This window comes from Atractosteus spatula, chromosome 8 (genome assembly GCF_055471065.1).
Source record: "Atractosteus spatula isolate fAtrSpa1 chromosome 8, fAtrSpa1.hap1, whole genome shotgun sequence".
NCBI lineage: Eukaryota > Metazoa > Chordata > Actinopteri > Semionotiformes > Lepisosteidae > Atractosteus > Atractosteus spatula.
In genome coordinates, this window is record NC_142713.1 from 45,313,573 (window position 1) to 45,341,327 (window position 27,755).

Here is a 27,755-nt window from a genome sequence, read left to right on the forward strand (position 1 = left end):
CAGGAAAATTAAGATATGTATGGCCAAAATCAATTTTCAAATTGAGAGTCTCTTGAAGTTGAAATTTACATTAAAAGAACTGTCCTTTTGTTATACTGCACATCTGTTACACACCTTACAGAATAGATGGACATCATCTAGCAAGTGTGCAGTTTAAAAAAAACAGTTGTTTTGAACAGACCTGGGTGCTTGAGTTACAGGCAGACTTTCTTTCCGAGATTGAGTTGATTTTGTTAACTTAATCAGGATATAAAACAAAATGCCTAAACCTTTCATATTTTTAAAATAACACCCCACAAGTCAGGATAGCAACAAAACCTGCGTATGTATAATTCAGATTTCCCATGAAGAGATGTTTGATTGTAGAAAGGTAAAAAAATATACATCTTTGGGCAGATTCGGGAAAATAATAAATCAATAACATTTTATGCAAGCAAACATTCCCAGGCTACACTTCAGAGTAAGTGTGCTCTAATAAAGACAAAATTCGACGCTGGCAATATGTCTAAAACAGAATGTATTCTGCACATCAACCTGTAATAATCCGTTCAAATGCTTCTATGAAAACAAGGACCAAGGCATGGATGGACAGCTGTTCCTTTAACAAATCTGATCGCTTGAAGGGAACTTGTACAGCTGAGCCCTGTTGAAGGCGTGATTATTTTGTAATAAGGACTGCTTACTCATATTATGGTGGGCAGGTGAGGACTCCTACTGTAAAGATGACTGAAACATACACCATATTTCTGCTCCTGATGAGCAAGAGATTAACTTTGATTTTTTTACTTACTCTCCCGTAAACTGCTTAAGATTATAGGCTATTTATTCTATTGTTTTCAATTTAAAGTCCCTTGAAGATCCCCCAGAAATATTTCCGTCTGTGTCTCTCTGAATTTTAACAGTCTGAATACACAGAAAGCTCCAAAAACAAATTGTACACAGTATGCCAATAGCATGCACTTATCTTTAGCATGCTTTACTGCTAACCTGCTAATGGGAGGTGTAATTAGAAAATATGAGTAATGAATACAATTATAGCTAAATCTGGAAATATGTTAGAGTTAAAAATAATTAGGTATGATCCATTGACACAAAAAGCATCAACTGTGAGTGACTAAAGAAATGTTTATGGTTTCCTCATCTCAAGCCACATTGCACTCACAAATACAATTAATGAACCACTTAAAATATGTCTCAAAAACCTATAAAAAGACCCATTCAAAAAACACCAACTATATAATTTATGCTTGATAAATTATAACTGTTATAATAGATGCTGTCATTTAGGAAGCTGTTCTTATAGAAATGGAAACCACGTCAGCAAAATCACAGGCACATTCCTACTGCATTTTACTTGCTAAGCTTTATATTTTAAATGTCACTGTGTATAAAGCCTTAAATAACTGGGCTGTATTGATCAATATTTGGTTCTACCACAGTTTTGATGGGGCTCCAAGAACAGGCTGAAAACACAAAATTGCTTCAAGTAGGTATTTCTGTTACTTGTGGTCGAATATCAGGTTATACATTCAAAATACATGCCACAAAAATCCAAATCTATTTTCAGTTTTACTCAAAGCACAATGCACGTATTTTATAGTAAGACTATGTGAAATTCAAAGGTTTTCACCTCCTTTAAATTTTACAAAGTATGCTGTGCTGAATAGGGTAAGGTATTTCAACAATTCAGAACAGGAAACTGCAGAAAAATATGCATTCATCAAACTTCAGTAGTGAAATATTAAAAATAACCTTTGGGGAAAAAAGCAATTCCTTACAATTTTTAAAGAAAGATACTGCCTCTTAAAGACTCATATATTTAACCATAGTGAGCAACAAAAGAAACTAGCTATGAAGTACAGGGTTACTTTTCTGACAATTTACTCTCTATTAAGGTTTTTCACCACTATAATAGTTACAGTATCATGACAGCTTTTCTTACCCTGGGTTTTTGTGTTGCTGGGCAAATAATGCTGCACATAAGTCAATGTAATCAATTTTGCTACCAGTGTTAGATCCAAAGCAAATGTTGAAGGTCAGGCATAGAAATATTGCCAATACTGCCTCAGTTGCCTTTGCATCTGAGCTGAATGCTGAGGCACAATACACTATTCATTTAAATGTTATTTCACCATATTCCAAATTAAATCCCTAAATGCACAGGCTACCGCAATTCAAAGAATAGACAAAAGAGGCTCTATCTTAATTAAGTCATTAACACAAATAAGTCTTATTCTAAAAGCAAAGAACTCTAAAGATAATATACATATATTTTTAATTTTTATACATAAATAATTTCCTTTTAATGTTGTTTCAGACAGTCAAATCACATTGATATTTTTAAGTGACTGTGCCATCCTTAAAAAATAATAGTTTTGAAGAATACAACCATATGAGATCATAAATTGGTAAAATGTTTATAATTTACTGTACATAAAATGTTTCTAATGAAGAAAAATATCATCTGTCCACTGAGTAAACCACTGAGTCACACTATGGTATTTCATTGTCATACTTTAGGATTAGTGTTATGACCTGCTCTGATCAAGAGATAACAATCAGATGATTCTATCATATAATTTTAAAAAAAGACTTACTCTTAAGAAAAGTTGTTTGCCATAGTTTATGTTCCTTAAAATATTACAGAAATGTGTCATATATGTGTAGCAGCAGATTCAGGTCATGCATACCTCATTAATAAAACTACAGAAAAGAGGATCAATTATACATATAAACATATTTACTGTACAATGCAGAATGGCAAGTTTTATGTCTGTCTTTAATGTAACAGCAAAGATGAGGTGAGACAATGAGAGTGAGGTGGACAATCACTGTTTCATACATAAATCCGCTGAATTCATGCAAAAATCACATGACAGCAATTGGCTGTAAAAATAAAGGCATCTGCTACAATTTACACTGTATTTACACAATGTACACTGTAATAGTGTACTGGGATCAAATTAAGTCAGTGCTTCACACATTTGAAAATACTGATTGTATAGCCTATGAAAGTCTAAATAACATTTTTTGCATTTTAGTTTTAAATGGCAGTAATAATTACAGGGGATGTACTCATAAATTAAATTCTCTTCAGACGCACAGGAAGATGGAGACAAGGGGACTAGAAAAAGGTCAGTGATGTTCAACATTTAAAAAACAAATAATGAGTCATTTAACCTTGGCAACTGCCATTTTAAACTACATGTGTTACTTAAATTTGAAGTTTGCAATCTCTGAAAAGTATTGATTGACACAACCTTAAGAACAAAATGGCGTTACAATAGCATGTAAATGAGAAACCATCATAACTGAGTTGATTCAGCAGGATAAATGTATTTGGACTTACATTACACCACCACATTCAAGAAAACTAAATGTTTAGAAAATACTTTCATCTATAAATTAATTGTTTCATTCTTAGAAGTACCCTTCTACCATTACAGTCGTTAAACCTCTTTAAAGAAATACTGTTACCACTGGCACTGTACCAATGACAAGCTTTAATGACGTACAATCAGATAAAGATTGAAGATTAACCCTAAAAGCGAGCTGTGCAGCTTGACCAAACCTCATTGTAGCACACAGCAGCAAGTACTAATGATGACTAAACCTCATTACTAATTTAATTGGCTGAGGCTTGAATCTAAAGCAACTTATGTTTGTACTTATTTAAGCAGCTGACCATTTGACTGGAGTAATTTTAGACCAGTACCCTTGAGCAAGTTTTCCAATAGCAGGGTTTGACTTGAACCCACAACCTTCCAGGTATGAGTCTAGAAGCCTAATCACTACTTCACACTTCCTGGGCCAGGCTGCCTACAGAGAGCACCCATGAATGTGATGCAAATAATGAGCCAACACATTTCTATCCTTTTCTTTCATTTCCACCTTCCTGCTGTAGGGCAATTTAAACACCAATTTTCAGGGGTTGCACCTGCTGTGTGATCAGAGACTGAAATAGCTGAGACTCTCTCTACTAGTATTTCAGTTTTTTTTCTAGCTGCATGTTTAACCCTGAAACAGTGCGAAATGCCTTTATATTTTCGAATGCAAAACATTTTCTATATCTTTTTCTAAATATGTTCTAGTGCAAGAAATAAGACCTTATTAAAAACCTCCCCCCAAAATACTACAATTCTTTTAAAACTAAAATGATATATTTTTGAAGTTATAAGAGGTGTTTCTTTAATCCATTAAAATGGGAGAAATGTTAAAGCCTTGAAATATATACTTAATAACATTTTTAAACTTATCAAAAGAGAGACGGCAAAATGTGATGATAAAGCAAAAAGGGAGAATGTTCAGAAGCGGTCTTCATGAAAATGGGTAAGGAAAAAGATGTCTGTTACGCCGACATTGCATCAAGCTGAAAAATTGATTCTATTGCAGCATATTGATAGGATTTACCTTAGATAATCTCTCGCAGGATGCATCTTGACACTAAATGTTTGCTACATGTCACAAGCTGCTTTTGAAACACAAAACTGCTATGGTAACCATAGCAACAGGTAACTGATAGCAGTTTAGACCTGAGATGTCTTTATCTCCAGTCAAGAGAATTAGGAGGGGTAAATCATACCACACTAAAATGACAGCATGGGTTAAAGGAATTTATCTTGTATCGTCTGCTCTATTGACTACTAATAAAGTTTTCATAGGATTTTCGGAAGTTGAAGAATGACTTTAATTCATCCTGACTTTCTAAATTCCATGACTATGTGGAATCATTGACACTATCAGTTCCTTCATCAGGTAGACATTCACACACCAGAATATGTGTAATATTTGGACAATATATTCCATTTACAATTATTAATCTAAATGTCATCTAGATTATTCACTCATAGGTAACGCTCAAATTTAAAGGCAGTTAGGAGAAAAAAAAGAATTTGAAAATTTTGAGAAAAGCTTTACAACTACCACTATAAGGATGATAATGCTATTGCCACTTATAATGGTGACTGTTCAACAACTTGTCATGCAATACACAATTTTGTGTTATAAAATTCAAGTTACAATTTAAGATGTGACATATTACAACACTACCATTAAAGACCACACTTGTCTTGAAATCCATTGTCATGCTGAATAATGTTTTAATGCATCTAAACCATCCACATGTTCCTCAATCACTTCTTATACAATTAAAATGAAGTTTGTGCTTAGTGAACATGAAACTACTCCTTAAGTTATTATAGGACGTGCATGTGCACAAACCTCTCACCTAGCAAGATACACTGCAGGATAAAAAGACATTAAAACTATAGGAAAAAGTTGCAGAATGCAAGCCTTTACTCTTTTCTTATTTCATAGTTCCTGAAGGATACAGTGATTGCTTTTTTAATGTTAAAATCATCTTAACCTCCGGCTTGTCTTGTATCAAAGAATGGCTTTTCAAAAAACCTAAACAGCACTGACCCACTCTTAAAAACATATAATTGCCTTTTTTCAGTCAACATAGTAATTTGACACCTGCTTTTAAATCAGCAATCTTAAAACACAGAGACAATTTTGAAAATCATATGAAATCAAATGCAAAACAAAATAAGTTCAAAATAATTTTGAGGTAATAGTAAGAGTCTGACCTCTCAGGGTCTAAGATTCAGACTAAGAGTCTAAGAGTCTGAATCTGAGTAATTTGATTTGGAAAACAAAGCTGTGAACATAAACTTTTTTTATCTGAAGACAGGAACTAGACCTCTGGAAGACAGATGAAGGGTGAAGAGGATGAAAACCAGCTTTGACTTAAAGGATTTCTGAAAAAAGAGGTGAGGTGAGAAGCTGATTTAATCAAGAAGCCAACAGACTGTTGACGAAGTTCAGAAATTACATTTTAAGCACATGGGATCGGATCATCCAAAGCAACATTTCTCTTCTTTATAAAATACAAAAAAGAGGTACTTAACTGAATTTCTCTGACTTATGTGCCTCAATCTTAAATAAAGAACTGTGTGGAGGAACTTGGACATCACAGTTGAACAACTTGATTGTTCTTTAGCACACAGTACTAAAAAAAACTTGAATAATATTGTAGAAAAACAGAGCTTGATGCTTAAATTAAAAAAAAAAGAAGTGCAGCGAGCTGAATCGCAGACAAATTGGAAATCATCCACTTAAGAAGAGTAAGTTAGGGAGGTAGGTCCAGTGCTTCGAACACGCTTGGCTAACATCCTGATTTTTCTTTTAAAGAAATCAATCTAAACTGCTTTGTAGCTCAGATATGATGAGCAATTTTTTTCTATTAAAAATTTACCAACACAAATAAGCAGATTAATATTAAAGACTTTTTTGAAAGACAAAAGGAAAGCAAACTGTATAGTAATGAGGAAATGAAAGAGGTATGCAAAATTAGCTTTCCATTCCATTTATTTGTCTTGGTATAGAAATAGAAAAAATTGCAACAGAAAAAACATTGTAAAATGTAGTCTAAAAATACTTTCGCTAAAGGTAAGGTGAAAAGGCTTAGGAAACATTCTCTACAGATCTGTGTACACATAAGGGCAATTTATTCTTACTTTAGTCTTCTGTAGGCCTATTTTAAAAAGCTGCATTCCATGGAAGCAAGAAAATAAAAATAATGATGAACCACGCTGTTCCCTTAGCTACATAAGAAAGATTACTTGAAGTAAATGTTCTGAGTCACAAAACGGAGGGGTGGAAAATGGGTTCTCATCTCACAATATGTAAAACAGCCTCCTGTTAAGGGAAAATAATATTTAAAATTAAAAATCCTAATGCTCAGCAGTAAAATATGGGTTTATTTTTTCTTGTTCCAGCTGCTCTCTCTTATTTTCTTTTTCACTTACAGAAGGCTCCATTGTAGTAATAATAATAAATTGCAATTGTGCAGCGTGTTTCATGCCAAAGGACACGAAAGCACATGACATGTGGGACTTGCTTCATGTCCCTCAAGTACAGCACTCAGCTCGGTCACACTTGGCACCATCCAGCACCTCAGACCAGGTGGAGAAGCAAAGAAAACCTTCATCACAGTTAAAGGGGAATATTAGCTAGGTGAGCCCTGAGTAGAATTTTACCACGATAGCGTGACGTAACACCCCTACTCTTACGAACAGTGTAATGGGAGTTTTAATTTCTAAGTAATCTGTACCTCGGATTAACATATCGTCCAAAAAGAGGCTCCTCCTACAGTACAGTGTTCCCTGTCAAAATCCTTATTATAGAAATTTGGGTTCAGAAAGAAGAGCGCTACCTCCTAGTCCTCTAACACTGCAAACAGCTGGAATCTGGTTTTCTTTGAAAGTCTTCCATCCCAGTACTAACCAGACACAGCCTTCTTAGATCCTGAGATCTGATGAGATCTGGCTGAGTGGTAGCATACAGTAGCTGGTGTTAACAATGCTGTGAAAAATACAAACTTTTATTGTCAATAATGCCACAAGAAAAACAAATGGACAATGAATAATTAAAATATGGGTTTAGTTTTAAAAAAATATTAAATACAAAAAAGATAATACCTTAGCAGAGGGCAAGTTTTGCATGCTCTTTTCTGAAAAGAAAGCTAGCGGTCTTATCAGGCTTCTCCAAAATGCCTTCAGGGGTTTCAAATGAACATATTCATAAAAATAGGTGGCTTCTTTTTGCTTTTATAGTACACCCTCCAGAAATAGCAGGGTGGAAAGTTTCACTCACCCAGCCCATAAATTCAAATTAACTAAGACACTTAACCTGAGAATTAACTTCTCAAAACCAAATCATATTCTACCTCTACAGAAACATAGACTCATATACTGTACACCCATTTTCTAACTGCTTTATCCAATACAGAGCTGTGGGGGAACCAGGACCTATTCTGGCAAGCAATGGGCACAAGGCAGTATACACCTGAATGGGACGCCAGTACATCCCACACCAACACAGACAAAAACACACTTAACCCAGGGACAATTTCCCAGAAGGCAATTAATCTACCGGTATGTCCTTGGACTGTGGGAGGAAACCCAGACGAACACATAGAGAGCATACAAACTCCATGTAGACAGCACCCCAGGAACTGAACTGAGGATCCTAGTGCTGCTGGGCAGCAATGCTAATGCCCACGGGCACATATAGTCTAAGCACAATACATTATACAATAGAAAAATTCTTACTATATGTTAGTGTATGTTTTGTATTGTAACTGACAAAAGTTACAATACTACCACTATTTTTTCTTATATCACAAATCCTTATCCGTAACACGTTTAAAATCTCTGTCATGGCTGTGCAGTATGTTCCCCATATATTCTGCCATTTTAAAAGAACAGATTTCATTTAAGGTGCAAATTGACAATGTGCTACTCTGTAGAATGCCAACAGAATCAGGAAGGTCACACTTACCTGACTGTAATTCCTCGGATGAACGATTTTCAGCAAGGCAGTATGGGCTTTATTCAGTTCCATTAGATGATGGAGATGGAACAGTAAAAATCCGTATATATTCACATATATATAAAACTATTCTATTTCAGTATTAGTCTCTGAAGAATCTAAGACATAAAAAGAACTGACTATAAATTCACCATGTTATCATGAGAAAAATATTTTTTTGGAGCAGGTGCACTAACATATAACTGAAGAGACAATTTGGGCGAATCATTCATGGTGATCAACATGCAGTATATACTGTGAATACAGGCTAGTGTTGTCTGGCCACTACTAGAAGCAGTACAAACCGAACATTTGCATGTTTGTGGCGTTTGGGTTTGCAGGTGCTGTTGGACCTGTCCCATTCCTCTTGTAGAGTCAAGTACGTGACTGGTCTTTGAGGCCTACAGCATATACCACTTAACACTCAAGCTCATCCCACAAGTCTCCTGAGTAGGATGTCCACTGCATAAGTCGCCTCGTTGTCTCATTCTCATCTCACAAGAAAGCCACTGTTAAATTAGCAGGGTGATGACGTACTGTACAGTGGTGTACTTTGTCCTGCTGGAATGCTGACATGTCAAGTGAGGCTACAGAAAGGGCAGCAAGTCATCGAACTTGATCAACGCAGAGCAGTGGAGTCTGGTTACCATTAGTCACCACAAACAAAGCTCTCTACTGACCAGACAGTTCTGTCAAAACCATCACACTTAGGAGCTCACCATTGATTGCCCTGCAGTACACAGCAATCATCATGTCGTTCTGCACATTTTCAAATGTTAAAGGACTTGGCTCCTAGGTGGCTCCTTGTTGACCTGAGGTGTTGCTCCAACATAGTGATGATCCAAACATGTTGTTCTCTTGACAAATGAGGCATCTTGGTCTTTGGTTTTCCTTCTTAATTTTCATTAGGTTTCAAGCTTACTGTATGCAACGGCCAAAGTCAATCAAGTGTGTCTCGGTTAGTCATGAATAACCATTTTATCAAGATGACACTAAACACGTTTGATCAATATTCAAATTGAGTGCACTTTATTTTTCTAAAACATTAAATGAGTGATAATTCTTTTATCACTCTTTTAATGAAACTTTAATAGACTGCCAACGTTCTTTTGATACTGTACACACAGTATGATGTTTTCTATGACATTCAGTTTTTTTGAGATCCAAAGAATTTTCCACAAGTTAAAGAAAACTTACAATAAGTCATGATTACACATGGTACTTTATTCCTTCTTTCAGCTAATATACTCTAGTATTTTTCTTCTTTCACCTAATGATTAAATGAACTCCAGAATGATTTAACCATAAAGTGCCTTCATGAAAGGGTGACTTATTGAAGAGCTTCATTGTGTATAATAACCTGTGTAATTCAGGATTCAGGTGCTTAAAAATTTAATTTCATCCTTGTTACCATCCTACATGAATATTGCGATTTCTGCTGAAGAGCTCGACTATGTACTTTTTGTACATCTGTACTTTTTGCTATGATACCAAACTCATCAGCTCACAAAATCAAAATAAGACTTGATACTTTCATTCTGTTAAATAGAACAAATAAACAATAAGCATGAGATGAGGTTATTACAAGTATTTTTCTTCCTTTTCTAAAGGGGTATTTGTTGCATCAATAACAGTTATGTCTAGAGTTGATTAGAATCCAAAATCCCTGGACGGTGCCCCATTTGTTACATTTCTGTTTTAAAATGAGAATATCAAGCCTTTTCTTCTGGTCAGACTCACTTAGTTATTCAGCAATTATTGATGTTTCGATTAAAGGGAAGGTAACAGGTTCATTCATTAAGAAAGCAAATATTTTTGAAGTGCTAAATGGCACACAGGACTAATCTCTTTTCTCTCTTTGTGGTCTGGGTTCATATTCCAACCAAAATCAGTCTCTCAGTCACATTGTAGTCTAAGTGAAAGTAATATATTGAGTGTATGTGATACTTTTTAACTTTTTTTTCAGCTACAAATTGTTTTCTTTCCTGCCTCATATTTTTCTAACTCCACGCTTATCCCCCACAAATGCTGTGTGGGATGTGTGTAGAGCTTTGTGTGAGAACAATTTAAATATGAATATCATCTCGATATGTGCTATCTAAACTGGCACAAAAATACAAGCATGCATCAAAAAAGCTATATCGCCATAAAATCTGCATTTTTTTCTAACTCCTGTAATTGGAAGGCATATCTATACACAGATGTTGCAGTATGTGCTTCTTTCAGAGGAAGTTTTATTAAGTTGTCCCTTATGGACAGGTCAGGACATACTACATAAGTTTTCTTATCCAAATGTTGAGACAAGCTTGAAATGCAAACACATGTGCAGGTTGAATTTTGGCTCAAAAAACTGGGATCTGGTTGCAACACCCCACAGTGCAGATCTAGAAATTCTTTTTCACAAAATCAATACATTCTTTAAACTGTGTCTATATTTTTAAGTCTGACTTTCTTTTATGTTTAGTAAATGTATACAGTACATATCAGTTGAGAACTTTGTAGAAACACAATATATTTCATCACCTTATTCTTCCAAGAGATGAATGAACTTTACTAAGTAGTTTTATAATAATAATAAAATAATAATAATAATAATATACATAAATAAACCATTCTTACACACTTAAAAAATAAACAGGATTACAGATTGTAGGCTGAATATATTTCAAAATGTTACAATAATCAGTTTTAAGAAAACCCTCCAACTGGGGGAGGAATAATATCTTTTGGATTAAGGTAGCACATGCAATGAAGATGCTACCACTGCCTAATATTTAGAAAACATGCTGATTAATTTAGCAAAATAATTGTTCATGATGGATATTTTTTGCTGCACCATATTAAAGTATATTGTGCACAAACCTTCAGAAGCATCACTAGACATTTTGAAGTGTCCTAACCTATGCAAGTAATATATTTCTGTTCTAATGTAACCTGATGCTTCACATTCAAAACAGAGACCGACATTTTTCCCTGAGTGGCAATTCCAGAAATGGAGTGTTGAGTGCAGATGGAGATATTGGCAGATTAGTAATGGCGATTAACGGAGTTTCTACACTTGTCCATACTGTGACTCAACTTTAGTGCTTTTCAAATACAAGGACATGGCTACAAACTAAAAAACAAATCAGAATTCTGCACAATCCAAATTAATGAGCATTTTGAAAACAATATCTCAAACCACATATATCATTTACTATATAGCACAGATAATGAGTGGAAATAAGAAATGCAAGGTTATGCTTAAGCAAAAAAGAACCAAGTAAAAGCTTTAGGATCGAATATAAAAGCACTAATGGACTCTGAGTCTCCAGTGGCTCTAGGGTAGGCATTCCATGGTTCTGGCACAAACAGTAACCTTACAAGCTGACAGCTCTATCTTTAGGGCTATGTGTACTCCTGTAGCTATCTATGAGAGCCTCACATGCTTTGCTGACAAAGAATAACTAGAAATGAAACAGTCGTCTCAGTCACATTAAAAAAACTGCTCCTTCACAGTAATTCAATGGAAAGAAGAGTAACCTCAAACTATAGCACTTTACACCAAATATCTGGTACAGAGCCTTTTGGTAGCATAAAATTCATTTAATTCTTGTAACCCCAGGAAAGGTTTGTACCAGAAAAATGCAAGGAATAGAATTATTCATCACAAAATGCACCACTGTAATATTTTTAAAAATTGGAAGCGATATCAAATTCATCTATTTTTGCCCTTTATATTTGTACTTCAAATAAAATAACGAAAGGTTAAGACAAAACATCAAGAAAATATATACCAAGACAGGAAAGGATATTCTATTATATCTTAATGTGCTTTTAAATAAGAATGCATTAAACTCTTGTTTGACTAAAGCAGGTTAGCTTGTGTTTCAGCACCATAAAATAATAAAAACCACTTAACTGCTGCATAAAGAGGTTACTACTTCTAAAACCTAACTCAGCAAAAGGCTTCAACAACAATCAGCCTTTCTAAGTTACAAATTACAGTGGGCAGGTCCTGTTTTTCAATTTCATGATTCACTTCAAACAATCTGATACAATTATGGCCTGAGCTATTCTTTAGCCAAACTTTAAACAGTATGCGGTTCAGAATTTAAAATATTAATGAGAAAAGATGATTTCCATAAATATTCAAGTGTACTCATTAATAGAAAGTACAAAATCCAAATAAAAAGAAAACAAAGCTTGGATTTGTTGTATTTCATTGAAAATTGGATTTCAAGCAACATTGCAATGTATGGAAAGATATACTCATGTGCCAACACAAACAACTGTATGTGAACAAGTACCTTTCATCCCACAGGATCCCAAAGTGTTTTAGATCTCAAAGGATCGAAAAGCACACAGGAGCCAAGTCACTTTAATCACCCACAGGGGTTGCAGGACCCACACGAGTGATAAGCAGAAGCCATTCTGCCCCAGCAGCTCCAATGCATAGCTGATAAGAGTAAAAACAGAGAAACAGCTTTAACATCTGTATTAAGAGGGAAACTGAGGCAGGCCAGATTGTGCAAGTTGAAAGTAGAATTTAGCCAGTTAAACACCTTACACCCTCGGGATCTTTACTGACCAAGAAGTTATAACTTCACTTAAATATCTTGGCTAAAGGCTGGCACACTTGAAATCATTAATGCCCCTGATCACCATCCTGCAGCTCTGGAACTGGATTTAACAAATTCTACACGTCCACCAACACGCCTGGAGTTTTTGTTGGATGTCTCCCATCTCTGACTTGAACATGCATACTGTAGATCTGACAAGCTCAGGCTAGAAGGCTAAAAATAATATTTATCACCTCATCTCACATATTGTATCCTTGTGGGAATTTAAACATATACTATAAACTATTATAGTATGTGAAATCCAAAAGCTGTTTATGTTCTGACTATTTAAGGGAAATAGCAAAGCCAGGATTGTCCTCTCTCATGCTACTCAAGAAAAACAACAACTGAATGCCTATAAAAATTAGTCCAATAGAAACAAAATGTGGACAGGAACTGTTTGTTCTTCCACTACACAACCAAGCTCTTTGTTCAAAAAATACATGTTAACGTGATTTTTGGGAATATTTTTTTAATTTATGCAAAAATCTGAAAGAAAAGAGTGCATTTAAATATACATAAAACTTTGTTAAGCATTTTTATTTATTTTTTACTATGCAAGCTGTACAGTTTCAAAGTAAATGTAGCCAACGGTCACTTTTTTCATGTACTGCATATATACACACATCTGTACACCTTTACTGCGACAGATGCTCTCAATTTCCACCCTAATCTGGAAGGGTATTCATTCTAAGACATGTCACTTATCAAAGTTAGCTAAATCATGCTTATGAGGGTGAAACAGCTGTCCATGGCTGCTAATGCTGAATCACATGCACATAAAAGTAGAATTAGAAGTGGTAGGTCTAGAAGTGGTCTAATTTCTGTAAGTTTGTAATTGCTTAAGAAGCTAATTTATATTCAGTGTATACTCACACTTAATGCATTCTCTTTCAGTAACCTTTTTTTCCAGCAAGTTAGTGGAGTCGCTATTAGGCACCAGAATGGGACCCAGCTATGACTATTTTTGTCGGCTGCATAGAACGCTTCTTTGCTTCCTACACTGGCTTTATCCCGGACCTCTACAAGCGATACATTGATGACTGTGTCGGTGCTGCCGCATGCTCTAATGACCAGCTGGAGCACTTTTTGCATCACTTCACCAACTTCCACTCATCCCTCAAATAAATAGTTATCATATCCTCTACTACTCTTCCGTTTCTAGACATCAACCTATCCATTTACCTTCCCCAACTCTCTGCTTCGGTCTATTACAAACCCACAGATACATACATCTATCTTCCGTACAGCTCATTTCACCTCACACACACTAAAAACTCTCTCCCCTTTTCACAGTTCCTTCGGCTACGACGACATCAATTTCCAGAACCAAGCCCTCATAATGGACTTTTTTCCGTCAACAGGGGATTCCCCACCCATGTTATTGACAGGACCCTAACCCAAGCCAAAAACAGCCCTCGCACCATCAACTCGATCAGGAACTCCCATCGTAACAACCACATTCCTTTGGTGCTTCCCTACCACCCCAACATACTCTCTATCCCCAAGGACCATTAACGACAACTTTCCTATCCTACAGGATTATCCCTCCATTGGGGCCCTCTTTCCTGACCGCCCTCAGCAATCATCCACACCGGGCACTTTCCCCTGCAACAGAGCTCGCTGTATCACCTGCAAGTACTGTACATACTGTATCTAACACCTCACTCATTCAAGGCCCCTTAGGACAATTCCAGTTCACTCATATGACATTGTGTACCTACAGCAACCTTATTTACTGTATCTCTTGCAGTAAATGCCCAGCCATTTGGGAAAACAAATGGGAAAATAGGAAGGAGACTCGGAGACCACTTCAGAGAACAGGTCAGGGCTATGAAGATTAAAGATCTCTCCAAGCCCATAGTTTCTCTTTTCACCTCTGACGGCCATGATCACACTGATCTCTCTTTCTGCGTCCTCAATGTATGGTTTCTTAACTATAGCAGAAAGACATCAGAAACTAAAATTATCCTGAAACTTGGTTCACACCTTCCCCCTTCTCTCAACAACAGACTTGTTTTCTTCGAATTCTCTCTATTCATTTGTAGGTTTTGTTTCAAACCTCTCTCGCACCACTTGATTGGCCACTCTGCCTCTCCCCCTGCTCCCGCCTCCTCCTCTATCCAGGCTTTTGTTTTCCCATGCTATATTATCTTTGCTGACTGCCCTATCTTTCTTACACCCAAAGAAGGTCCCACAGCTAAAACGTTGCATTTTCTTCCTTCTCTTTTCAGCATGAAATAAACCTATTACTGTACTTGTTCCTAATTTATATTCATACCCATAGACTCCCATACTCATCGCAGCTCTTGGACTCCACCATAACATGCAAAGGGGTTTATTTAAAGATATAAATCAACATACATACAGTATATATGTATGAATTATGTTCATATTTCAATTATAATTAGAGTGATGCTGAGAAGCACTGCAATATGGTTTTAATACATGTGCCTTTTATTACATAACTTAATAAAACAAAGCAAATACTTTAAATAATGACAAGGTAGAAAATGTGTGTATTATTTGTCAAATGAAGTTCGTTTTTAAATGAAACAAAATGTAATGAAATATCTCTTCCATTAAAATGAAACTATTTAATGGAAAAAAAGCTGTTAATTCACATGCTGAATCAAACTACTAATTTTAGTTCCCTGTTTAAACATGAATATGGAGGATAAAACACTGTAAATTAAATGAACTGATTTGTATTTGCAGATATGATCAAGCTTCAGTTCTGTAGTCACTCATATATTTCCAGAGAAGGAAGAATGAATAATATTTTTCCAATTTTACAACACCTCATTAGTCAGCAGCCATATCACCCTGCAGCTCTCAACTGGCTACCACTGAAGACTCCTGAGAAGCTCTGGTTGCTGCTGGAAGGTGTGTTAGTGGGACCAGCAGGAGGCGCCCACCCTGAGGTCTGTGCGAGTCCAAATGCCTCAGTATAATGGCAAGTACACTATACTGCAGTGGGCGCCATCTTTCGGATGAGACGTTAAACCAAGGTCCTGACTCTCGGTGGTCATTAAAGATCCCCGGGCATTTCTCGACAAGAGTAGGGAGTTATTCCGGGGTCCGGGCCAAATTTCCCCCTCTGCCTTTACTGTGGCCTCCAAATTGTACCCATATATGATTGGCCTGCACTTGTCCTGCGATGGCGCCGGGTGTACCCTGGTGTGCCTTGCGCTTGCTGCTTGCCGGGTAGGATCTGGCTTCCCGCGACACTGTATGGTATAAAGCAGTTTGGTAAATGACCTGACATGACAACACCCCATTATCAATGACACCGGTAAATCATTTTCATTCCAGTTCATCCCATTTTAGGTAATATGAAGCAACAAAGGTACAATCTCCTTCTGCAATTTGTTAAAAATACATTACTCCCACTGGTCTGAAACGAAAATATTTGCTGAATTCGACTGAAATTCTGTACATTAAAGATATATAATATAAAAGTAACAGATGGTGTAGAAGACCGTTCATTATGCTGATCAGTGTTCCTGCAGCAGTCAAAATATCATGGTTTCACTGCACAGATGAATACCTTCCCTCCACAAAGCTGCTGCAGAGACTATAAAAGTAACTCCACTCATAGGTTTCATGAGTACTTGTACCAAGCTTTTGTGCTTGGGTGGCACCAGGAAAGAGGGTGTCCTTTAGGTCTAAAAAAATGCTTTTACAGTGTAACTTGTTTATACCTTGCTCTCAACATCATAATTTCAGAATTATATTATCATAGAATTATTTGGTAATGAATAAAATGTAGACTTTCTCAACATCTTAAAAGGTTCGTATTTTTATTTTTCAAAGAATGTTTCATGGTTCAAAATTAGCAATTTGTTAAAATCTACGGTACAATTCAAGTACATCAGCGTCTGCCATTCAGCTCCTCTGACCTGTCTGGTTGCTTGTGGCTAACTGACCTGTGGATGTCATCCAGCTTGTTCCAGAACCCCACATCCCTTTGTGTAAAAAAAGTGCCTCCTGTTATCAGTTGCAAAAGCACTTCCATGTAGCTTCTATAAATTTGCATAACTCTCTCAGGCTGCATAATTTCCAACCTTGTATATTTAAAAAAAAAACTCTCAGATGGCAACTTTAAAGAAATGGAGCACAGCAAAGTATTCAGGAAGTCACAGCCAAAACCATATTCATTATGCCAGAACAGGTAGCAGCTACTCTTAGCTGCCTCTAAAGGCCCTCAACTATAACAAACCTTACGTGAGCTTTTCTGCTTTTTTCTAGGTCAGCTCGATAAACACGTTAAGTGACATGCACTATTTCAGACTAAGTGTTTATGCTCCACCTTACAAAACCTACATCTGGATTCTCCTGGGGCTGTGACAGTATGGCAGCTCGCCATCATTCACATGTATGATTTGCAGAAAACCGAAGGCAGCTTCTGAAGTAATTAGAACTCATTACTAACCACTCATTATTAACAGGTGGTTAATAGCTCGTACAGTTTTGGATGTTTTAGTAAAGTTCCTAAAAACGTATTTCTGCCTGATTTCGAGGTCATACAAATGCAGTAGTTAAGGAGACTATACACCAATAATTGCCTTAAACATAACAAATAGTCTGAGAATATTCTGAGTTTTTTTTTTTGATTATGAGAAAAGTGAGTATTTTTCGATTGCACAATACATTGTATTCTTTCCAAACGTTTAATAAGATGAAATATTATAACTTATCCCACAGGACACTAGATTCTGAAAGGTTTTTCCAATCATAATCACTCCATTAGGGAATCTGGAGCTACAGTGATAATTTTAGTGTCTGCGGATATCTTAAAGATGCCCTAGATAAAAATACTGTTTGGCAATGCACTGTGATTTGAGAAAGAACACTGCACTATTCTGTTAAGAATCCCAACTTTCGATTTCTCAGAACTACAATTTCAGGTCTAAAAAACGATGAAGCTGATATTTTTTTAATTAATGTGAGCTTTTTATTTATTATTTAAGTCCCGCATAAGTAATCAGTAGACCATTTTTAAAAAATAAATCTTCAATTAGTTTACAGCAATGCTTGTTGGTATTCAGAAATCATTTTATAACAAAATACCAGCCTAAAAAATAAAAAAACCTCTTTTATTATTCCACATATCTGACACTCTCTTGGTCAGGACCTACTGCTCTTGTTGATCCCTAGCAAGGTCAGCTCTCATGAGGAATAATTAAATTTCCAGAATCAGGACAGCTCCGGGCCACAGAATTAAAATGGGGTTTATTTTCCTTCATGCAATTTTGTACATTATATGCAAGATCTTCCAAATGAATCACGAAAATGCAATGTGGTGTGTAAGAATTGTCATAAAAACTAATAATGCACTAATTTTTCTGTAGTTAGCCAGAAATTCAGTATTTATATACTGTATATTCTTTAAAAAACGGAGATGGATGTCACCCATGTGCTTACAACAATAGATATTTACACAGGGAAGCAAATGATATATTGTTTCATTAAAAGAGATGTTGCAAAAGTATCTAAAACCTCATATATTAGAAATGATTGGAATACATAAAAGTGGCTGGCACCAGGAGCACACAAACAAAAATAAACTTTATTAATGTAAAGAATGGTAAGCTACAAATTATATACAGAAATACATATAAATGCAATGTATTAAATTTTAAATAGCTGAAGCATTCTTCATAGTTGATCATCATGAAAACTAATATCACTGATGGTGAACAAGCAAGTGACAAGCGCTAAGGGTCAAATGATGTATTCAAATCAGGTACCATCATGCAAGTGATTAACACATGATGCTTGCAAGCATGCAACTGGTGGCCGTGGAATGACAAAGATGCTTCTCAGTACATAAGGACGTTTCTCCATTTATCCTTCAAACTGGCAGGATTGTCACACTGTTTGGTGGTGACTGACTGTTAGGTATGCCACAGGATCCCGGGACACAGATGGTCATTTCCTGAGTCTATTTCTAAACAAAACTAGCTTACACTGTTTTGGGTTTTGATTAGCAATAATTGAATCAACTAATGTCTTTATACATACACAAACACCTGCGTTCACTCACAGGACTTAACTGTCTCGACACTGGAATGTTGTATTAGGGTAGCATAGAATAAAAATTTTATTCAACTCATAAAAAAAAACCTCAAGATCAAGACAAAACTCCCCTTCGATGTAAAAATCCTACCCATTTTTCCCCAATATTTAATGTATTATTGAAAAATTCAGCTATATCCATTATATTGCACACATCCACAAAATCGCCAACAAAACCAAATTAAGAAATTATAGACCAATCAGTCTATGTACAGTACTTCAAGGTTAAGGAAACGATAAATTGAACTGACCTAGACAAATAGCTCATTCGTTTGGCAACAGTGTGACTAGAATTCTAGTGCAAAGGTTACGATAAAGTTCCTTATAAAATATTAAATGTTAAATTCCAGGCAGTAGGCATTCAAGCTATTACATGTATTACATGTATCTGCACTAAGAAGGTGTTGATGGATAGGAAGCAGACAGTACAGATAAGGAGTTTCTGGTATACTCAGTACACTAGTCAAGTTTGCATATGGTGCCAAAATAGGAGGATTAGCAAAAGCTGTAAAGGAAATTCAAAAAGATACAGACAATTTTTACCTGGGCAAACACCTGGATGATGACATTTAATGTAGACCATTACACAGTTTTACCTGCAGCTCACAGAAACATACTACATATATAAGGTGGGAAAAACATAGTTTCAAGGTGCTATTAATGAAAAAGACTTGGTGAGTAGGTATTCTGACACAGCATTTTCATCTTCTAAGTAATGTTGTAAAGCAATAAAAAAGAAAAACTAAATAATGGGATATGTCAATTTTAAATCAAAGGTACTTAAAAAGAATTCCATCTATACATTTTATTCATCCATCTTTATCCAATGTAGGGTTCGCAAGAGAGCCAGAGGCTATCCCAGCATGCAATGGGCGCAAGGCAGGATACACCCTTGACAGGATACCAGTCCATCATAGAGCACAAACACACACACATCGGCCAATTGACCCAGAAGCCAGTTAATCTTCCAGTATGTCTTTGGGCTATAGGAGGAAACCCCCCATGAACACGGAGAGAACATACAAACTCCACACAGATAGTACCCAGGTCCCCAGCTTTGTAAGGTAGCAATGCTAACCACTGCACAACCATACTGCCCTGAAATAGAATTGAACTATGCAAAAAAAAATCTTGAATAACTCCAAAGAAGAGCGACAATATACATTTCCAGGCTCAAAGGAATAACCTACTCCAACAGGGTAAAATAACTGAATTATTTTATCTAACACAAATTACACTATAAAGGGACATGAATCAAATACAGTATTCTAAATGTTCAAAGGCAAATGACTCTTCAGGCAGAGTCTGAGAAGTCAAGGGTTTATTGGGAACTAAAAATTCACAGATGTAGACAGGAGTCCTTCAAGGTGAGCAACAATATACATTATTCTGAAATCTATACTTGCAATGGTGTCATTTCAAGAAGATGTATTTTCACATGCTGTACCTTATTAAGAACATTTTCAATACTCCAGCAAGCACTGCATTAAAATACCCAAGCCTGAAAACCACTGATGCATGAGCTTTTATGCATCAGGCTGAAAGAAATGTGTATGGAGAAGTGCACTGTTACAAAGATGACAAAAGAGACCTTCATAACACTGGGAATATAAGCTTTAGATGCTCAAGATTCATCTGAAAAATGACTCTTAGATTTCCCATCTGAGTAATAGTAAGGTGTCGATAAGAATAACAGTGAAACCAGAAAGACGGGAAAGAGAGAGAAAATACATGGATATTTATTTAAAATGGAGATGGGAGCCACTTATTTACGCAAAGGGTTGTGGGAGTCTTCAACTAGCTATACAGAAATGTTATCAAAATTGGCACACTTGCATCTTTCACGAACGAGCTATGAAAATTAATTTCTTTTGATGTTAACCCTGTGTAATTTTATTGTAATCTTGTATTGCTACAGACCTACAGTATGATCCTAGAAGTTCTAAGTTCATTCTAATAGTTTGAGTCTTTCAATTGTAATTTTAAATGTAAATAAATTTGTTTTATTTAAAATATTTTAGGTTATTAATTTCTATAAAATGAGAGCATGTGGAATAACATTTTATGTGCGTCACATACCTTCACTGTGCCTAAGCAAATTATAGACTGTTAGGTTGTGTGGAGAGCAGGAGCTGCTCTAGCACATTATAACATAGCACCTTCATTGTAAAGCCTTATAATGATTCTGTCCTTTTTTATTTTAATTACACTAATGCAACCAAATTGAAGCAAATGTAAAAAATAATTTTTAAATTATATAAATAATGCTACTAGATGAAATGTGTTTTGGTCTTGTAAAAATTGATGGTTTGAAAGTGTCTGTACATGGCTGATGGTGGTCATGTGTAAGTGAGTTTCATACATGTTCTTTCTAGTCATTTTATTAGCGAGGGAACCAGAGCCTATCCCAGAAATCAATGGGCACAAGGAGAGACACACCTTAGATGGGACGTTAGTCCATCGCAGGGCACACACAGACAGAGACATGCACACACCCACACCAAGTCCGGCTTTGCCAGAACCAATTAACATACTAGCATATCTTTGGACTGTGGGAGGAAACCGGAGCAGCTGAAGGAAACCCTCACAAACACAGAGAGAACGCACAAACTCTGCAGGTGGAATAGCAGCTTGGAAATTAAACCCAAGGCTTAGCACTGCAAGACAGTAATGCTAACCACTGTGCCTCCCCAAGTGAGCTGGTCAATATGATAGAGAATTAGGGATGTCAACAAGCTTAATATCATGATTAGCAAAAACAATCAGACGCAGTTATACTAGGAATGTCCAAATGAAACAAGAGGTTCACAGCTGATATATATATATACGCAAAGCAAATGATTAGATGAGAAAAATTGATTTTTAAAGTGTCCTAAATCTGAGTTTCCTGAATATTATGAAAACCAGCCTTGGTTTTCACATTCAGCCTTGACTGAATATAGCAGGAGGAACTGTTGAGTAGCTAGACTACATTAATACCCGTTGATTGAGGCTCTTTTATTTCTGAATACAAAAATTTGAGCAAGGTCTATTTTTTAACCATGGTAAATCACGTGCAAAAATAAGAGAATTCTGTCTATCACAAGTGGAATGTTTTACATAAATCTAAGCCTCCCTTACATCGTATTCTCGTGCAAATCAAAATTGATAATATATTTTCTCTTATTTTCCAATATGTGAACATTGCTACTACCAATTTACCATCAGGGGACTTCTTTTGTTTTCCCCACAAGCCATGCTCAAACCAATTCTATATAGGTTGAAATCTTGCTGAAGTATTAAGAAAAAAAGAGCATAATTTTACCAGGCCATTCGGTTTAATTACTTCATTTGATTTTGAGCAGTTAATTCTAATTGAAAATTACTTGCTGACTGAAAGAGTCCTTCCCCAACTGACTTATGAAGTATGAAAGTGGGGGAGCCCAGAGATTGGAAACAAAAAGACACCAGGACTCACACCCCCCCCTTTATGAACAGTGTCTGTAATGGGATAAGGGATAGAACATCCCTACAGCACAGTGTCCCCCTGTCACCACACTGAGACAGCCATTTGAAAATTCTGGTCCGGGGTGGGACATTGGCACCCACTGGTCATTGCGACTTTTCTTAGAGATCTCTCACCCCACTTCTGACCAGACCCAACGTTTCTTAGCCTCATACATCTGACAAAATCAAGCTACAACCCTAATTCACCCAAGCATCACATCCAATCAGCTTAGGCAACATGGCTGGAAAGCTTGTTCCAGACCTCCACAACCCTTTGTGGGAAAAAGAACATCCTGTGCTCAGTTTTAAATGCACTTCCTCATTGCTTACCCCTCTGTGCTGTGGTTCCTGTTTCTCTGTTTATCCTGAAGAAGTCCACTGAATGACTTTTCTTTGAAGTTTTTTACATACTTGAGAAAGGTTCCACGTCCTTCTCTGCTTAAGGCTAAAATGTTTTAGTTCTTTAAGGCTATTAATGTGGAATGTGCATTTAAGGCTCAGAATGTATCTGTTTACATTTCTCTGGACTGATGGCAGAGCAGCAATATTATTTCGTAATACAGTCCTCAAAACGTACACAATATTCTAAATATGGTTTTACTGTCGCACCATACATTGAACTATCCTTGAACTAAATTCTACACTTTCAAGTACATAGCCTAAAATCCTTTTGCTTTCGAATATTGCTAGATGATGTAAATAATAAATACATGAGTCAGTTTCATAAATTGCTTCAAGATCAGAGTTTCCTATCCAGTATCTACTGTATAAACTATATTTTTCTCACCTGCAGTTTTTATTATTATTAACTGCCAGATGTTTTTTGGCTAGTCTTGAATTTCGCTAAACCTTTTTATATTTCCATTGTTGCATCTACAGTGTTTCCTAATCCTCCTACATTAGCTTCGTATGCAAACTTGACTAGTTTCTATAGCATGGCAATTCTAGCAGAATTTTGATCAATATAATCATCCTAATCTAAGCATTCACACGTTGCCTGGACTCTTTCTATTCATTAATATGTTCAGAATTTAAATAACTTGTATTTCTTTGAATGCTTATCCATTACTATTTGAGAATTAATCTTTAATGGGGAACATAAAAATATAATATGCTCTGTGTGTGCCCATTACTGCTGATACTTGCTCAAAGAACTTTAAAGCTATATAAGTAAGACATACTGTGCCATTTCTAAACCCTGTATTGACTATCTCCCAGAATCCTACTGTCATACAGATGATCTTGTAGTTTTCTTCTGTCATCTTCATAACCTTACATGAAATAAAAATAAATGTTATTGATCTATAATTACTTGGTTCAGCTTTGTCACACTTTTTATTGATAGGCAATACAACTGTCTAATCAATGGCTATTATGCCGTTGAGAAACCGATGAGTATAGCTGGCAGCCTAAATATAACATACAGTATCTTGTTTCAATTTAAGTACATTTCGTAGAATACCAACAGGCCCAGGAGATATGTTTATCTTCAGTGCTTCTAGTAACTGTAATACACTGTTTCAATGCTAACATTCTAAAGGGCTTTAAAAATGCAACAATTGAAAATTGAAACCAATAGCATTTTGTGCATTTTTAATGCAATTTTAATGCTTCTCAGTGTATTATTAGAACTTCTGTCTTTCCACAGCTTACAGTATGTTACGTCATCAGTTACTTCCTTGGTAAGCACCTGAGTGAAATATCCATTCAATAAATCAGTCACTTCCTTTCATTGTCTGAAGGTTTGCCATGAGAACCTTTAATCCCTTATAGTACTCTTGCAGATTTAATAATGAATAATAATCTCTACTGCAAAATTATTTTCTTTTTGTTATGCTTTTCTGCTTATTTCTGTTTACCTGTCCTTGTAATTCATTACATTCTTTTTTAAAAATGCTATTTTTAATCATTTTATTAAGTACTCTCTACTCATATTTTTAAATGCTTAGGACACTCCTTACTTCGATTTGCTTACTCATGGGATGAATCTACCTTAAGCTTCAAGGAGAATATCTTTAAACTATTGTCATTTGTTCTCTACTGTTTTCATGTCTGTTCAATCCTATTCTACTTCTCTTAACAACTGTCCCATTCTTTCACCGTCTGCTTTCCTGAACTATATATTGCAGACACAGCTCCTTAACATGTCTGTCACCATTGTGTCCCCTTACTCTAATCTGATTATTTTAAGGACTACATCACCCCTCAAGCAGGTGCTCTGGCAAACCGATTAAGAAAGTAGACCTTGTTAACCATTTTAATTCCTGACATCCCTTTTAATTACTCCCAATCTAAGTGAGAAAAATTAAAATCTCCCATGATAATCACTTCCTATATAATTCGTAACTTCGTATATAATTAATGTACTTGAATGTGATTTTCTCTATGGAAGAATTCCTAAACTCTGCACCTTTTAAATATGTGACACACATAGCTTCTGACACCCTCGATAGCCACCTGTTAAACATGTTTTTGACAGCCAGACATATCATAATTTGCCTAATAATGCACATTAGGAGCCTCTACGTTTTAAATTTTGTTCCTGGCATTTAGGTAGAAGTACTAAATTTAATAGTCTTTTGACATATTGCTTTTCCCTTCCATATTTTCTTTGAATTCTCCCACCTTCCATTCAATTTTAGAAACTTTAGATCCTTGCCCCTAGCTGACAGATGTCCATTTAGTTCAAAAGTAATCCATCATGTCTGCACAGAATGCCTCTGCTTTTAGCTTCCTGTACAGCCTAGTAATTGTTTGACAGTGCTTGAAACTGTGCTGAATTTAATTCTTTATTTATGGTTTGTAGCTTGTTACCTTACATTGAATCTGTTTCATTTGATTCATCTGAAACCTTATAACTTACTGTACTTTAATCTTGTACTATTCACTAATGCCCTATTGTTTGGATATCGTGGTATCCATGTGAAGGTAATACATGAACCAAAACTGATAGCTTGATTGATAATAAAAATTTATCAGCCACAGGTATATCTGTTACATCTGTAAATGCAATCTAAAGGTTTAATTTAATCACCAGACATGTTTCTATCCTGTTGATAGTTCTAATCAAGGCATAGCAAACTTGGAGGTGGAGCTCAGAAGAATGTTTTGGTGGGCAATTGCCTTTTTAATATTGTTAATATTAACATAGTTGAAAGAGGTATCTACATCTGGTATAAAACATTACGTGTAAGGAAACTGAAATGTTAAAACTGCTTTGGATTGCTGGAGTGCAACTGTATTTTATCATGTCAATTAAAGATCTGTGCAGAAACACTGTATGAACAAGGAGTTCATGTCCTGTTGTTACCAGTTAATTAAAAATTGTTTCTAGAAGCATAAGTAATTTGCTTCAATAATATTTTAATGGTATTTCATGTTAGTCTTTCTTTCCATGAAGCACTAAAATAATTTTCACATTTTTAATATTTTTTGTTCTTTATTTGCCTCTCAATAATAAAATTGTCATAGCTGCTCTCGCCAAAATATCACAAAGCACATTAGAATCACCATGGTAGCTGGCAGATCTGTCTATCAACCCGATCAGGAAGAAGATCAGTTCCACCCATTAGCACTTAACCACATGTCTATTGTCTACTCGTCTATTTGTCTGCTCTAGAATCCAGCCTCAAGCCACTGCACGTAGACAAGTAAGTGCAGCCTATTAGATAAATAACCTGAGTTCTGTTCATATTCCAATTTTGTAAAAAAATGTTAACTCATAAATAATTTAAGAAAAACAATACCGCTAACTTTATTCATAATAATAAAGCTAGCTCTAAGACAAAATTACACCTTGATGCCAATGTTATTTAATGTTAAAAAAGAGCTTTTGTGTGTGCACAATAACTTAATACAAACACATTTAAACACTGCATTTCAATTGTAATACATATTGCATATTGACTAATTTAAAAAATGTAAGTGCTCATCTTTATTATACAGTATGTGTTTTTTTTAAACAACCAGTTTAAAACAATTGGACTTCGGGAATGTGGGAAGGACAGTGATCATGAGCTCTGCTGGCCAAGCCTGCCCAACCGAGCCTCCTACTACAGACACAGTTTATGTTAGCTTTTCCACCCAGCCTGGCTTATGCCTTCTATTCCACACCATTCACTCACCCCCTCATCTGACACCTCCAAAGGCTTTGTAAGACTTACTCAAACAGCAAGCCCACACAATTTTCACACTGGTTCTTTAAAAGGGGTTGCCTCTATACAGTAGACATTTCTGTCCTTCCTCCACACATCCAGCAAAATGTCTGCATATTTGAACATTCCTTCCCAGCCTCCCAGTTAAACAAAAGTTACAGTTATGAGGATGTTATCCCATCTAAATCCCTTTTCACCTACATTTGACAGTCTGAAACATTTGCTTTTGTCATTATAGGTTATTCTTTACACACGACTGTCAAGCAAGTACTGTACATAAAGTATTTCAGAACATGATTCCTACTGGTATGGCAGCATGGTGTTGCAGTGGTTAGCACTGCTCCCTTGTAGCACTGGGGCCCTTGATTTAATTCCTGGGGTGCTATCGACATGGTATTTGTTTGTTCTCCTGGTGCTCCAGTTTCCTCCCACAGTCCAAAGACAAACCGGAAGGTTAATTGGCTTCTAGAAAATTGGCTATGGGGTGAGTCTGCGCTGTCTGTGTCAGTGTGCCCTGCAATGGACTGGTGTCCCGTGCAGAATGTATCCTGCTATGTGCCCACTGCTTGCTAGAATAGGCTCCGGCTCCCCCGCAGCCCTGCACTGGATAAGGAGTCAGAAAACGGATGGATCAAACATTGTTTCTAATACAATAGAAGGTTTTCAATTTGGTAGAGGTAGTAATTTTAAAATTTTAAATTGCATTTACCACTAATATACTAGCATGAGATTTCATGTATGGTACCTGTGAGATCCCTAGCTCCCAGTTACAGACAACACCCCCCGTTTTCACAGTCTTCCTAGTCTAATACCACTTGATTTGACCTCTATATGATATTGCCAAGACACAGCCCTATTGTTTTCTATCAACTAAACTTGTTTCATATTAAACCTTGTCATCCCTCTGGGATACCCTCAGCACTGGAAGCGAGATGGTACAAGCCAGCTGATTTTATGTCTTTTGTGAAAACGCAAGACCTGTTTCTCCAACACCACCTCATACAGTGACTTACAGATGTTAATCTTTTACCAGCTTCGTTCTGGCACTTAAAAAGTATTT

General features: G+C 36.1%; 1 protein-coding gene across 1 annotated transcript in view; it reads right to left on the minus strand.

The window, feature by feature from the left end:
- Positions 1–27,755, minus strand: part of cog5 (component of oligomeric golgi complex 5) — a 174,182-nt gene that overhangs the window by 92,277 nt on the left and 54,150 nt on the right. The gene's annotated exons all lie outside the window — the stretch shown is intronic.